The following is a 16,056-nucleotide window of genomic DNA, read 5'->3' as shown; positions in this document are numbered from 1 at the left end:
CAGTTTGATTTACCATGCTCTAATGGCATTCTGTTGTCTGAATAGGGAAAGATTCATATGGTTGCACTTTTTCTGAAGTTCAGAAAAGATGGTTTAGAAACATTTAGATCCATTTTTGTCCTACATTTCCTATCATCATTCATACTGCCTAAAACAACTATAAAATGGCTCTATTCCGCAGCACTTTATATTCATTTTCATCCTGATCCGCATGATATGAATGGCAGGGGAACCAGTGAATCAAGCCATCAATTTGTCTTTTGATGTCATAGACAAGTCAAATTACTTACAGGGAAAATGAACACCTTGAAATTTTGCCACAATATTTACAAAGCAAATGCTAGTCTAATTATAGTTTTATGTTTATTCTCTCAGAATTTATAACTTTTTTCTTCTCTTCACTGAGATGAATCTTCATCTTTTTGAATGCTAACTTCTTAATTTCAGTAACTTCCCTTGCTTTACTGTTTAGCCATTCTGATTTCCTTTTACCTGTTCCCAAGGGATTTCCAGCAAGCACTGGTGCTGTGCTCCCAGTATGGTGTTCTTCAGGGGTCTCTATGTTGCCTGTGAGGATTTAAATCTCTTAGCCATCCTTCTTCAACTTCTTTTAACAAGATTCCTCATTTTTACATAGCTCTCCTTTCCAAAGGTCAGCACAGCCATAGTGATGCTTTTGGCCCTGTTATTCCTCTGTGCTTCCTGAATGTAAAAATATTATGGTCACTAGTATAAGCAGTTGCTTCCTCAAAAATAAATGTTCTTTGGTCTAAGATCGGTTCAAAATGTGTATATTCAGTAATATACTCTTGTTCTGCCTCTCTGGACAGGCCTGCCCAACACCACCTAGCTTTCCTGTATTGTCTCTTGTCTGGGCCATTGTATTTCACTCCCTCACATCATTCCATGAAAGTTTAAATACAAGCCTGGCAAGCTGTTACTTTCAACTTGCCAAAGAGAGGATTATAAAATAGTAATGGGTCACAGACTGATTTTTAATTCATGCTTCCCACCCTGAAAAGTTAAAAAATCACAAAGCTTAAACATAAGCCTCAGAGCAAAAGGGGAAAAAAAATCATGGTTTTGGAGGGTAAAAGTTTCTAATCAGTCTTTGGTTTCTTGATTTTCATAGCATGCACATGAAAGTTTAATTCTGAATGTGCATTCACGCACAAAAATGCGCACTTACTTAGTTCCTTTCTGTTATTTCAAATTGTGATACCAGTGCTGGTCACAGGTGGTACAGGAGAGATATAGGAGACAAAGTGCTTGCCTGTCTCCCACTGCACTTCTTGTGTGCCAGATATACTCAAGGTCACCCTCAGAAACAAGCTTGCAGCATTCTGCTGTAGTCTAAACATTTTGCTGTTCTATTGCAACAAAATGCAGGCGAGAATGAAAGTGAACATATTCTGAGTGACAGGACACTATAGTGTGGGTGGGAGTATGCAATGACGATCAAACGGTTATCTGAACAGCAACGGCTGACAATGCATCAGGTTGCATCAGAGACCTGCTCTCCTTGGCAAGCCAAGGGCCACGTTTGTAGTACCAAGGTTCCACCATTTATCAAAAATCATCTTGTCACACTTCATCTCTAAAAGATATAGGCCTTGAATAGTTTAACTGTTGGTAAACTGAATTGAGGCTTGAAAGCTGCTGACACACTGAATTGGACACATGCCGTGCTTCCTGGTGAAATAGCTCCATTAGCAAGGAGTAATATTTTTCCAGTTTTTAGCATGGAAGCTACAGAAAGCTTATAGACAAAAGCAATGAAACTGATTTCATGACTTTCATTACATTGTTTATGTCATTTGAGAATGAGACATGACAGCTCTGTCTTGTCTTAGACCTCTCTTGCCACCACGTTTATTTCACCTCCTTGCTAAACAGCCATCGTCACATGTTGGCTTTCTCTGTCCACTGAACAATCTTAAGTGAATTTTGCAGTAATGTTGAATTACTGACCTTTATTCTTATCAATAATGGGTATAAGTGAAGCAAGAATTCAATAAATTGTGTCTGGTTTAAATTTCCTTTTGCTCCCTTATTGTCAGGAGCATATTTAGTGGTCAGGCTGTTGTGGGCTTGTTTATGCCTGATAGCCAAAAATGTACATATATATGATATACATATACATATGCAAAAATAAAAATATACTTATATATGATGGGTTGCAAGACACTGGGGCTGCAATAAGTTCTGGGCAGTACATCACCACTTTTTGAGTGCATTCCATTAGCAATCTGGTGACCCAGCCTGGGAGATGATATATATCCCTTCAAAGAAATCAGCAATTGCAGCATCTGATAAGCCTTATGGAGAATCACTGCAGACAATGGCAAAGCTCACAGTGACATGATGCATTTGGTGGTTAATGTATTTTCTGGCAGACAACAAAAGGCTACTGGATCAGCAAGTAGTTGGTTACTGCAGCATAAGGGCTACAAAAATAAATTAATGTCAACCTACCTAGATCATTGTAATATGAAGTTGATCTCTACCTGTGTTGGCGTTACTTATGGATATGTCCCTTTTCAAAATCTGTTCTCTGTCAAAATTTGCCCTTCACTGATTCCATGTTCATTTAGCCTCTTACATGTTTATTCTCAGTAAACTGCAATGGTGATGTTAGAAGTACCGATTTTGAAGCTGTAGGCCATGACTTGTCTGCTTAAACGATCTCACCTCCTCAGTGTTCTTGATGGTGCATTCTTAGGAGAGGTCAGAGCATGCACAAGTGCTGTGTTTTAGTTGTGTTTGCCAAGTGATTTTGAAAGAATAACATCTGCAACAATGACAATATGTTTGCTGTGATTACCAAGCACATTTATTAGACTTATGGTCTCATCATTAGCTCAAAAATGCCCAGTGACCTTGGTGCTGCATCACTGAGCTAGATGAATGATGCAGTTCATAGTGATCTGCATACAGTTGCATAATAAAGACCTTGGCCAACACATACCCTCTGCTATGGTAGCATTTTAGTTACAATTGCAAAAAAAAGAATCATTAGCCTTCTTTTGCAATAATATTAAGTGCAGTGGTAATGAGTGAAAACAGGTCACAGAAACATCAAACACACATAATTGTAAACATAACAGACCACATGGGAAGCCACCACTTTGCAGAGAAGAAGGGGTAGATTTTCAAAAGCACAAAGGTCAGTCCTATCAAAAGTCACTGAGATCTGAGCTCAAGTGTGTACTTTGGTGATTTTCCTGACAGCCTCTTGACAAGCACTCCTGAGCAATCCAAGTGCAACGAGCCACCAGGCTACCACAGGCAGTCTCCCAGGGGACTAATGACCCACATATAATTCTGGGTAGAGACAGCTGTAGCAATCAAGCATAAGAGGCTGTCCCAATGCATGGATGCAAAATGTGATCCCTGGCTACAACATTGTTCCGTTCTTTTATTCTGGTTTATTTAACCTTCATCTCTGGACATTGAGTGGCTGCAGCTTGTCTAGCTTAAGCACTAGCTGCTTCTTATCTCGGCTCTAAATGTATGATATGAAGTTTGACTGGGCTCTGGCTTTGCTCTTCAGCTTAGTAGATTGTTAGTTGCTCTCTGTTCTGACCCTTAGCCCCTCTCCTGACTATGCTTCTTAGTCAAAATGTCTTCTTGTTCCTGATTTTTGGTTTCCTGGTTTCTAGTTCCAATTTCATAGTTTTAGTCATAATCTTAACCATTTAACAGTCTGCATCCTTGTTGTATTTCTTTGATACTCCACCAACCTTCTAGAAAATAAAGCACACAGGAAGAAGGAGTGCTATTGAACAATGTGAAAATATTTCTGAAATAAAATCCTATCAGCACTTGGCCATCGTTAGTCCTTTTGGTCTACAACTGACTGTGAAATTAACTGTGCAGTTAGGATTATATGTCATCTAAACAGTAGTGTTGAGAGAGAAACCTCTAATATGTTTTATGACTAAAAGTAGTGTTTTTAATGCAAATACCTTGTTGAAACCCCAAATACGATCAAGGCCTTAGGAGTGATACAACTGCATATCTCAATGAAAAGGCTCCAGAAAAGAATACCCTAACATTTAAAGAGACATAAAGTGATGCACTAGATTTTATCTCTCCATTGTAGAACAATATGATAGTCATGCATTACTGTTCAATCGCTCTTCTGAATTGCTAACTGAATGGAGGAAGTACACTGTTGATGCACTGCAGAATGTGAAATAGTTTAGGCAGTTATTCCTTGTGAAAAGTGGTAATGGCACTTGGCTCTTCAGAAGAAGTAGGCGTGATAATGTGATCCACTTTAAAGTGCACTTGTGCATTTTGCTTGGTGAGTCAATTTGCTGGAGGAAGATGATACTAAATGACACTAATAACCACAAAAAGGATGAGTGCAGCATAAATTTGCTTATATTTCAGACCTTGTGCACATGGTACATAGAGATCTGCAGAGTGTTGCAGAGTAGCAGCACTGCGATATATCTCACCTGCATAATGAGTACTGCTGGATAACTGTTGGCACTGCGTAGGAAACCCTTTGACTGAGATATCAGCATACCTAATGCTTCCTGCCTTGTAAAATGGACCACTTCTCAAAAGAGAAGTTCACCCTGGAGACACATGAATTTCTGAAGGCAGACATTGAAGTGATATGTTTAATGGAGCACTTTGCAGTTTTCTTCACCACCATCACTGCCTGTATACTTGTATTCTCTCTTTCCAGCACACCAATCTGATTATCGATTGGGTCCTGCTGCAAAAGAGGAGGCTCAGATCAGTTGCTAAGCGTAGTTGCCAAGAAGACCCTGAAGTGCAGGAAGGATCTTCACATAAGTGTCCACCAGAGCCACAACCTGGGTTCAGTGAATAATGTAGAGACATTTTTGCTAAAATAGACCACACCTATGTTGCTGATGTCTCTCTCCCTCTTGCTCTTGGCCAGAAGATAACATGCATGTACAGCAGTTCAGCTCCTGTGCTATGGCTATAGCTTACCAAAGAGCTATGGTCCCCAAGTGTCCACAGCCCTTACAGGTCCTTTGCCTGGTTCCCCCAGCTGAAATATTACACGTGTGTTACATCATCAAGCAGAATGAGAGACATTTTCCTATTTCAGATTAATTAAAACTGAACATTCTAACTGCTACAGTAGCTGAATAATTATAGATTCATAAAAAATCAATGTAGAAAAGAATGCTGAGAGGACACTTAGTCCATCCTCTGCCTCAAAGAAGGATTGATGTAATTTCTGACACCATGATATGACAGGGTGAGTTTCCATTAAAACTTTAATCTTTCCCTCAGTAGATCTTTCAAATAACTATGCTGAAGATCTGTGCCTTTCTTTTAATGATGGGTGGCATTACTGGACAGTGTATGGTTGTTTTGTGTGTAACTATATATATGGATGTACTGGCAGGGATGTTAAAGGTACACTAACGATAAGCTGTTGGTTATTTGGTTTTGAGTCATTAAGTTACAACAGAGACGATGATGCAAATCAAAGTGCTAGAGGACACCTACAGAGTCTAGTTTCAGATTTCACATACATAGTGCTGTTTGCTGGAAACTCAAAAGCCATACCAGAGAAAGAGTCACTCTATGCATGCCCAGTTTTTCACATTTTTTGCTTAAAAATATACTTCTGGCCACTGTCAGAAAAGGGATACTGAGCTAGATGGGGCTTTGGTCTGACCAAAGACCATAATTCTTATGTTTATAATTATTATCCTCATCCTCATGATTATTATGTAGTGCCTAATGGCTCATCAAGAATGATACCTAGGCAAGGTACAAGCAGAGAATAGTGCCTCTTTCCCAGAACAGCTTATGCCAGTAAAATATGACCTCTGTAGCAGTACACAATTGATGGCAACATTGTGTTAAAACATTGCAAAGCTTTCCCTCTCTATAGCCTGACTGGTGCACCACAGAAAGCATTTTGCTCTGTAATCACTGCAGTGTGGTACTAATGAGCTTGTTAGGATTTGTGTGCTTTACTGCACAGTTTGCATACTTTGTGTACTTGGGATACTTCAATGTTTTCTAGCTGTGCCAGTGGTATTTGCATTCTGATTGCTTAACAAAACAATGCTGCACATTTAAGGAAGGTCAAAATGCAAATACAATGCATGGTAACAATAATAATATCCTGCATGCTTACAAATCCCAGTGCATGTGGTGTCATGCATTCAGATGTGAATGAACTGGACAATGTGAAGCTACAGGCATCAGTTTGTACATAAATTCTGTATACATATGTTTACCAACATTTTTTAAACAGCTCAAGAAGTTAAGGGAAGAAGGTTTTGTCTGTAAGAAAAAAGGGACTGTGGTTAACACACTGGATTGAGACTTGGTCCACACGGGTTCAACTCAGGCACTTTGCTGGATTTCCTGTGGGACCCTGACCAGTGATTTGGGCCTTGAATCCCAAAGGTGTTTAGTGATGTATCCCACTGATTTCCTTGAGAGACAGGCATCTCTTAGGATCTGGCCCCACGACTCCTCAGCAAGGATAACAATATTTTCACATTTCACAAACATGCTATGAGGAGAGCTTTGCTCCTTAAAGATTACCAGGCACTCAGGAAATAGACCCTAAAGTCAACTCTCACAAAATAGTCAAGTGAAGTGCCACTTCCCAGACTAGCAAGTTATGTTTTCACTGGGACACAAGCTCCCCATATGCATGGCCACCAACTTTTAAACCCAATGGACTGCGTATCAGACGGGACGGCCCTAGTCACGAATGACATATTTCCTTTCTAACCTGGTGGAGCCAGATGGGCAGCCTCTGGCCAGCAAGATGCTCTCCCGCCTGTCGTGTTCTTCTCCTCTGCCTTTTCCCTGTCATTGTGCAACACCTCACTTCTTCCCAGTGGCCGCATCTCTCTAGTGTGGGGAAGAAAAAAAAAGACCTCAGAGTCAGAGTCCCTCTCTCTCTACCTTTGATGATCCTCATTAAAACCTCCAGGGAGCAACCTAAAGAGTGGAAAACACAGATTTCCCAAGGCCAAGATGGGTATGAACAAATGTGACAACTCGCATTTCTTGCTTGGGAGTCTTATTTTTAACTATGGGGGACATAAACTACCGCAGGATTGGGAAAGGGTTACACAGTTTATTGACACAAGGGATGCACTCTATATGCAGCAGCTGAGAGCACTAGAGGTGTTTATGCCAGATCTAAACCCAGTACTCACACCTGTGTACATTGGGCAGTGTACTGGCAGGAAGAATGAACTGCAGGAAGACTTAGCTGTCTGTCCCACAACAACTAGGTGTTAGGAAATGGACTCTACCAAAAATCAATACTGCTGAAATCCAGACTCCAAATCTGAGCTACTGGGTGACTCTTACCCAGATATGCAGCATCCCCAACATGTCATGGGTCCTGGTTTCTTGTGGGAAATTCACTACGTGCTGCACATCTCCTGACTTTTCTGTTCACAATCACTGTCCACAGTCATGGGTCCCAGCTATGCAGCATCAGCCCAGCTGGCAGAACTGGATCCTGCACACTGCTCCCTGTTAGATGGAGCTTGGTAAATGGCTGAAGTGACCTCAACAAGGTTCGGTAGTTGGGAGCTAACTCAATGAAAGGCTTTATGTTATAAATAGTCTGTAATGCTTTAAATAATCAAACATCTGTAACTCTGTCAGTCAGTCAGTTTCTGCAGGTAGTAATCAGTTCAATGAGTTCCAGAAATATTTTTGCAGTAAAATACACTAATACTTTTATTCTGCAGTTCAGTGTGACAAGACAATGTGCATGGTCAGCAATAACTCTTTACAACAGTTAATCCATCATATGCTGTTGATATTGTGTTTATTACTGACTATTTATAGAAACTTCTTTGTCCTTGATAGGGCATACTCCATTTTAAGAAATAGATGCACATGTGATTTTTTTGATAGATCTGGTGGAAAGTTTTTGTCTGAGATGATGATTTTTTTCTGACAAGTCTGCCTATTTTTTCAAAGCAGAGATACAGACCCCCATTCCATCTGAACAAACAGCAATACAACCTGAGTGCTGGAAATTTGAGGGGGAATTAGGGTTTCAACAGTCATCAAAAGTTTTGAAGAACTGGAAAATCTTTTCCTGTTTTACCTCAGTATGTCCTAGAATGTGCTTAACTGGACCACATTTACAAAAAAAAAAAAAATCACTGCTGGACTGCAATTTTGGTGCAGGCATAAGCACAAGTAGATAAGATGACCAGGAAGAATCAAATGACAAGGCTGGGCTGTTTTCAGTTTCAGGAACACAAAGCTGACTTAAGCTGCTATGTCTCAGATTTCATTTGACTTGGATCACTGGAAAAGCATTGCATAGCTTTGTATTACTTGGAAGTATGGAGAAGAGGAAATTGTGCTATTCTCTATACTTTTGAAGGCAAACACAAAGAACTGGGTCGATGCCTTAATCACAGGAGTGCTTATATTATTTTAGTTACCCCTTTTCTCTTGCAATGGGCATTTTATAAAGTTGAATTCCATTATTAAGTAATTTCAACTGAAATCAAATAGCAAGGAAAAGGAAAGATAAGATTTTCTTTCAGTCCAAAATGTTTCTTTCATACCAATTAATCTGATCCTAGACAAAGATTTCTATAATATCAGAGCAATTAGACTGAATAAACTATTTGCATTATTTTCTTTTTAAGTCAGCTGTTCTTGAGATAAATTTCTAATAAACAGCAAGAAGAGAAAATAATTTTCTACCTCATTTGGATCCCGATCCATCACCCATCAAAGTCAATAGAAATCCTTTCACTAGATTCACTCGTGTCAGCATAGAGCTTTTATTGCTTGCTATGAAAACTGAGAACATATACATTTCTGGTAGTGAGGGTGGATACCATTTCAACTGTTCATAAACTGTACACCAAATACAGTATAACAGATATCATCACATATCCCGATATTATTAGAACTTTTGCACAAGGAGTCAGTGAACTTTGGAAAACTGCACAAGGGAGGAAAGGAGGTTTGTCTCTCTTTTTTGTTCCACTTGCTGATCAGTTTGATTGGTGGATAAGCTGGGGCCAGTCCTTAGAACTTTTATACTGGTGATGACTGGTGATACTCTTGTAACCCTACCGTACTGGGTCATTTTGTTCAGGCACCATTAGGCATGCACAAAGAGATGCTGTGATCAGGATATATCTGGTTTCAACGTGTAAAGCAATCATTTATTGTCCAATGGACCTAAGAGACGTCTAGGGGATTCAGTGAGCTGCTAGGCTACGCGTGCTCACTACCCCAAGAAGACATCTGAAGAAGAGTCTCTGCTGGCCAGGGTCTTTCTCACTCTCCAGTTGCTGTCCTTGTGTTTCCCTTTAGGATTTTATACCTTTCTATTTTTGTCCTTATGAGACTGCTACAGACTTCCTCACAGCTTTTTCTTGCAAGAATGAATTTCCTCAGCCATCTGAGCCGAAGTTTTGCAGCTAGGCATTGGGGCATTCAGGTGAACTACTGGGGAGGTAGGTACGCTCCAGTTGAAAACACAAGATGCTGCTGGATGCAAAGGAAATTTGATAATTTTTTCACCATTCCCTCTCTTCTTCCACAGTCCTTTATCTCCCCACTCTGTCACTATCCTGCCCTCATTCACTGTCCTCCCTAGGCACACTGGTCCCCTTCCCCCTGTCTCAGCTCCCCCAGAAAGAAGTTCTTGGCAGGGTCCTGCATTATGCTGGGGTGACATGTACCAGCGGCAGACAAGAAGGACGCATGCCACCACCTCCCATCCCTTCTCTTCCCCACCACTGGTGGACAGCACTGGGGAGCCATTCAGGCAGCACCATCCCAGCTCTAGTGAAAAGGGTGGAGTGGACAGGAGTGGAAACAGGGCCAGAAGTTCAGGGAGTCTGGGCAGTACCAAGCATGGCTAGGCTGGGTGCCCAGATACCAGATCATTTGGTATTGTTCAGTATCATATGCATTTACAACTGAAATGCTACTTATAGTAGCAATGCCTCACTCACTGTACATTCTTACAGCTACACCCTCATATGTAGATCAGTGTGTTCTGGTAACTCTGGTGAAGCCATACCATCTACACTGTCTCTCAATCCAGCTCATCATTTTAAAGTAATAGGGAGCGCTGGGCATGTAGCCTGACCTCCAAGCTGGTGCAGAATGTACAATTCCATCTACAGGCTCCTGCAGTAAGGGGAATTACTCTTCCCTCCAAGTCCAAGAATGATACTAAACACCATTTCTAGTGCTCAGGATGGGAAACTAGTGCAAAAAAGATCAGATTTTACTTTGAGTTACACTGCAATAAATTTGGAGTAGGGTCATTAACAAATATCAGTGGGTAGATCTTAGGAATACCTGACATGTCTGGCCAACATCATGTTCCAGGGCAATAGCAGGTTTAGGTTTAAGGACAGAAAAAAGGACAGTTCACAACTTTCTGTTGAGTGTAAAATAGCTGTGACATGCCTGACAAAGAATAGTTTGTGTTAACAAAATTGCTTTCACATTTTTAATGAAAAAACTTGAAAGCAGATTCCTTCTGGTTCAGACAAACATTAATCAGTAGAAGCAGGTACTTGTAAATAAATTAACTGATGCCATAGCCTTGTCTACACCTTTTTCTCTTCACAAGCAGAGAAATCACAATATACCTCAGGGAAAATGGTCTTATGTGGTGTTAGAATCTAAAGTGGTCCTTGGGAAGAAATAAATACAAATCAGAAGTAAAATAAAATGCTTGTCTCTAATGAAAAGAGGGAGACTGTTTGATTGGTTTGTGATTCTTAGCATCTACAAAATTGAGGTCACTATTGTGAAGGGAATCAGTCAGTTTCTAATCTATTTCTTTAGTGCAGTACTACCAATTCATCAGAAATTTATAGGGAGAAGTCCAACAGAGCTTGAGGCTTGGGCAGAATTCATTATTCAGTACCCAACTTTCTCTTCATGAGATGCATATTCAGTGCAGCAGCTATATTTTTATCCACCAAAGAAATCTACTTGGATCCAAAAGCTTTTCCTTGCTAAAGTTCTGAAAGCTCTCTTGGAGGTGTCTACTCTATAGCACGTCCATATATATCCTTAAGGGAATCATGAAATATGTCCTTATTTAGTTTTAAAGCTATTTTTGTAAACTATTAATGCAATGCAAAGATTTACAAGCCTAGCAGGTAAAGTCTGCTTACTGATCCCATAAATCATGCCTGCAAAATCCCTCCCCCAAGCAATGTTTAATGTACAAAGTACGTATATTTAGTCCAAAGAAAAAATATTTAACCTGATGATTTTTGCTGTCTTGGTGAATGCCAGCCTTGATTTCTTCCTGTAAGTTTTATTTTCTTCTTCACATGAATCTTAAAAATAATGCACCATATGCGCACCTTCTCTGTGCAGCCCATAGAGCAGCAAACACACACTGCTCGCAGCAGTGTGGGCTCAGACTGGCCTTTTCGTGCTGGGCTACCCCTGGCTGCGTAGTTGCAGGTATCTCCTCTAAGTAAACAAGAAAATATTACATTATATGATTGGAGGAAGTGGATGCAAGAAAGGAGGGAGACTGAGAACACATTTTCATTGCAGTATTCTGTCTGCTGTAGTACTTTGTATTAGGTGTGACTATGGATGAAAGGATTTCATTGAATGCTTCTTTACTGGTATTGTCTCTCTCCACCCTTTAATAGAGGGCATAAAGATTTCAGTTTTAGTTAAGAAAGGAATTATGATCATTGGCTAATAAGTCAGTCGTGCTTCTTGAATAATGGGAGGGTAAGAGGCAAAAGAGGATTTTGGAGAGAGAATAAAACATCCCTCGTAAACGTCCAAGACTCTTAGGGTTCCAGTCTGTATTCCCTTTAGGACTTCAGGCTCCATGTAGCTAATTTACAGATTCTGCCTTTCCATCATTATCACGTTTTTCACATGCAAAATGGAAGAATGGATTTGAAGCTTTTCTGTACAACCAGAGTCCTTGTTGCTCTTCATGTATGTGCTTATTTTTTATAGAAAAAATGGAGTTCTGTTATACTATTTTAACAATGAGCATAATAGTCCACTTAAAAAGAAAATAGTTTTCCACATTCATTTTGACTGAATTAAGAAGGGAGAATGACAGAATCACATCACAGAGTCATAGAATTTTTGTTTGGAAGGGACAGCAGTGGATGTCCAGCCTCCCCCTCAAAGCATTACTATCCCCCTGGTTATGTCAGCCATGGGTTTGTCTAGCAAGGTCTTGAGAACTTCCAAGGGTGTCCACATCACCCATGGGCAACCTGTTCCAGTGCTGCACCATACTCCTGGTGAAGTTTCTCCTGATGTCCTCGCAACTCACAATTCATGGCTATTGCCTCTTGTTGTGCCACCTGCCACAGCTGAGGAGCGTTTGGCTCTGCATTTTTGTATCTGTCCTTCAGAAAGCTGTAGGCTGCTATTAGGTTGCTCCTTAACCTTCTCTTTGTCAGACTATGCTGCTTCCACCTCTCTTCATGGGGCATGTGCTGTAGGCCTGTGAATACATCTTCTGTCTTCTAATGTCATGTTAATTCTCAACATTTTGTTGAGAACATTTTGTTATTAACAAAACTGCCAATAACTTGACTAAAGTAAATGTCTGACATGAGCCATAAGAGTTTAACATCAGGGCCTGTACAGTATACTGAAATGTCCGAAGGGGTCTAATTTAATGAGTTTAGCCTTTCCACATTTTAGTGAACATTTAAAATTAGATTGTCTGCTTTTCTTATGGGAAGTGGTCATACAACACGAAAGATTGTTGGCTGAACAAAAGGCAAGAAAGGAACTATGGCAGATATAGAAAATGTTCAGATCAAAGCCAAAAGCAAGCCTCTGTCCCAGGAGGCCATTATGAGAAGGGTTCAGTTTTGTCAGCTTGTAGATAGCAACATGGAAGCCACTGGGAACATTATAGCAATTCTACAACTGTTTAATTTAGCAGACAATAAATGAAGTGTTATTTGGTTCCCTTTACAAGTGGAAGGGGGAAAACTTAAAACTGAGCTTGCTACAAAGTGTGCTGTTTCTGCAATTTCACAGCAGGACAATCAGAGACCACTTAAAACCACAAAGTTGTGGAAAACCTCAGTGCTTCTAAAGCGCATATCACTCGCTGGGGCCTTATTATACTGAAGGTAACGTAAAACTGTAAACAGCAGCATATGCTAAGCTTCTGTATTGTACAACAAATTCTGTGTTGTATGTTGTCTTCTGTTTCAGAAAACAGCTGTAAGAAGTTCAGCTGTAATCAGCAAGGTATAAAATTCCTGCAGGTTCCAAAAAATGATGAACCCAGCCCAAAAGTTGCCTGTGCTCAAGACAAGGCATCTGGGGTCTTTCACATTACAACTGGAACTTCAACACATACAAAAACCAGACATGTGCTTGAATTTTGACAATGAAGCTTGCACATTCAAAACTTATATACTCCAAATTTCCATATAACCCTGGTGAGGCTATCTAAGTAACTCTAGTCATAAACAGAAGACTGGTAAACATTAATTCTGTCCAATAAGTATATAAGTATTTTACACAAAATATTTTGGAAGAGATCAAGAGACTTCCACGTGATATAATTTCTTATGCTGTGGGAGAGGTGGGTGTAAATCAAGTAAGGAACAGAACTGTCCCTGAGTCTCCCCCTCCCATATAACCATTACAGGATTGAGTAAATATGTGGCATTATTACTCCACGCTAATACTCTGAGCTCAGGTAAGGGACAAGTGGGTTTGGCAGCTAACAACTTTGCTGAATACTGAATTCGGCTTAGCATAAGGGACTGAATGTTTCTCAGCATTTAGGAATGGCTTGTTTAGCTTGCTGGCCTTCATGAGCCTATTTATTGTGAGCTTAGATGCCTAACTCTGAATATGGATTCTGCTAAAAGTTAAATACCACAGCTATTAGAATTAGTCCACCCCTTTCATGTATTCCCTCACCAGTTTTAGGGAAAACACCTCATGTACCCCCACTTACCACAGAAAAAAGTCAGATACACATATGATCAGAGCAATAATGGATTTATTTTTCTTCTCCAAGTGGGATCAACAGAAGATTGCCCAACAGGTACCCCTAAACAGCTGGTTAAATGATACACTTTGCTTATATTCCCTTTTTCTCCCTTTTTTGCTTCCCAAGTTCTTCCGTTTACCACCCTCACCCACTCCCAAATAAACAATCTGTCGCTATTTACTCTTTCCTGTTGTCCCTAATTTTGGTACTTTATACCTCTTCAGTATTTGTGATATGGTTGCACTGGTAATTTCTACCTCCATCAGCAATTCTTTTAAGTTAGTCATCCCCTTTTGTTATCAATAATATTTCTCATTTCTGCTACTTCTTATGTTGCTATCTTGTTAGTGTAGCCACAAGTCAGGATTAGATGTCTGCATATATGTTGCCCCCTTTTGGCTCTCCGTAGTATCTTATAAATTCTCATGTTATTTTGTCAGTGTAGCTGCATGCCAGGGCTGGCCACCCTAACAAGAGTGCTAGGCTTGTCTTTGTTGTGAATCTAGCACATTTTACATACATTCTTTACTGCAGTGGAAGAGTAATTCCCGTTACACAAGCATTACTCTGGGAGTGCTCAGTTATTATCTCTTGTTATTGGTTAGCACATCAGGAATATTGCCTCCTTCGTACTAATTTTTAGACATGAGATGTTGGGGCACACACCTTCAGAAAGTTTCTGACGGAGACAGGAAGGTTATATCATCCCAAGCTGCTGTGATACATTGAAATGAAGTTAAAGTTACTTTAAGCTGATTTTCCCTATAGAGGCAGAGTATTAGTTCATAAATAGCAGAAGATCGTACTCAAAGGTCCGTTGACTTTGCTTCTGAATCTCTTCCACATTTGCCCAGATCGACAAAAAAGCTCTTAGGTTAGTCTGGGGAGTTAAAAAAAATTAACCGAGACCTGTATTTGGCTGCAAATAATCAGTGTCTTGTTTCTTTTGTTTATTTATTTTAATAATAATAGAAAAAGATTAGCATGTGTCTCTGTCATCATCGAACTGTCTCCGCTTGGAAAACTACTGCTGCTGGCTTTGGCTCCTCATAATTGACTGTATGCTTGTATTTGTTCAAGCCTTGGGGCTCTATCACCCTAACACATCTCCCCTGAATGCTGGAATGCCCTTCAGAAATCAGTCCCAATGCCTAGCTCCATAATGAGGACTCCACCTAAATTACATGGATCACTGGTAGAATATATATATATATCTATCATACATACACATATATTTTTCTGTAGCAGATTACTAATGTAAATGGCTTGAATTATTCCATATGAATTCAGCTAATTCAGCCCAGATGGTGAATTCTTAAGACTTGTCTTCAAGGACAGAGATCTTCTGAACAGATTGTACGTGACAATGGAAATCAATTCATGTTCAAAGAGTTTCTATTATTTGTCAAAAGAAATTATATCAAACATGTCACATCAACTTTCTACTGTCCTGCCACAAATGAGTTGACTGAAAGATCTACCCAGACATTTCAAGCAAGCCCTACCACTGGTAAAGTCCTCCTGGAGACAGCTTGTATTACCTTGTGGTTTGAGCTGTCTCTCTTCTCCTGCAGAAAAGCAGTAGATTATTAGAGAAATTTCACTTAGAAGTGTTTTTATAGAACATAATTTAAGGGGTTTAACATCTGATTAGCAGAGTGAACAGTGATGTGTTCAACTAGCTGAACAGCTGCAGGAAACTGAGTATTCTCATTTACTCGTCCATTCTCTTGTATAATTTTGTCATGGAGGAGGTACATAAAATATGTGGTTATGTTATTTGGATACTTTCTTTTTTGTAAAACAAAAAATTCTGTGTTTCCATTCTTTCTACAGTATATCGAGTACGCTAAGATATGTGTTGCTATTGTAAGTAACATTGGTTGATGAATCTGCTGTGAATATGTTATGTGAAAAATTTATTAGGTTTTTTTTTGCTTATGATTGAGCTTCTAAATTGTTCACTCTGACCCCTAATATATGTGACTTCAAAGCGACAACTCATATGCTTAAATTTTGACATACTTTTGCTGAACTGCAGTTTTCTGTGACTACCT

This window comes from Nipponia nippon, unplaced genomic scaffold, assembly GCF_047370975.1.
Source record: "Nipponia nippon isolate SJK-2023a ecotype South Korea unplaced genomic scaffold, ASM4737097v1 scaffold_6, whole genome shotgun sequence".
Taxonomy (NCBI): Eukaryota; Metazoa; Chordata; class Aves; order Pelecaniformes; family Threskiornithidae; genus Nipponia; species Nipponia nippon.
Note: the sequence above shows the minus strand (reverse complement) of the source record.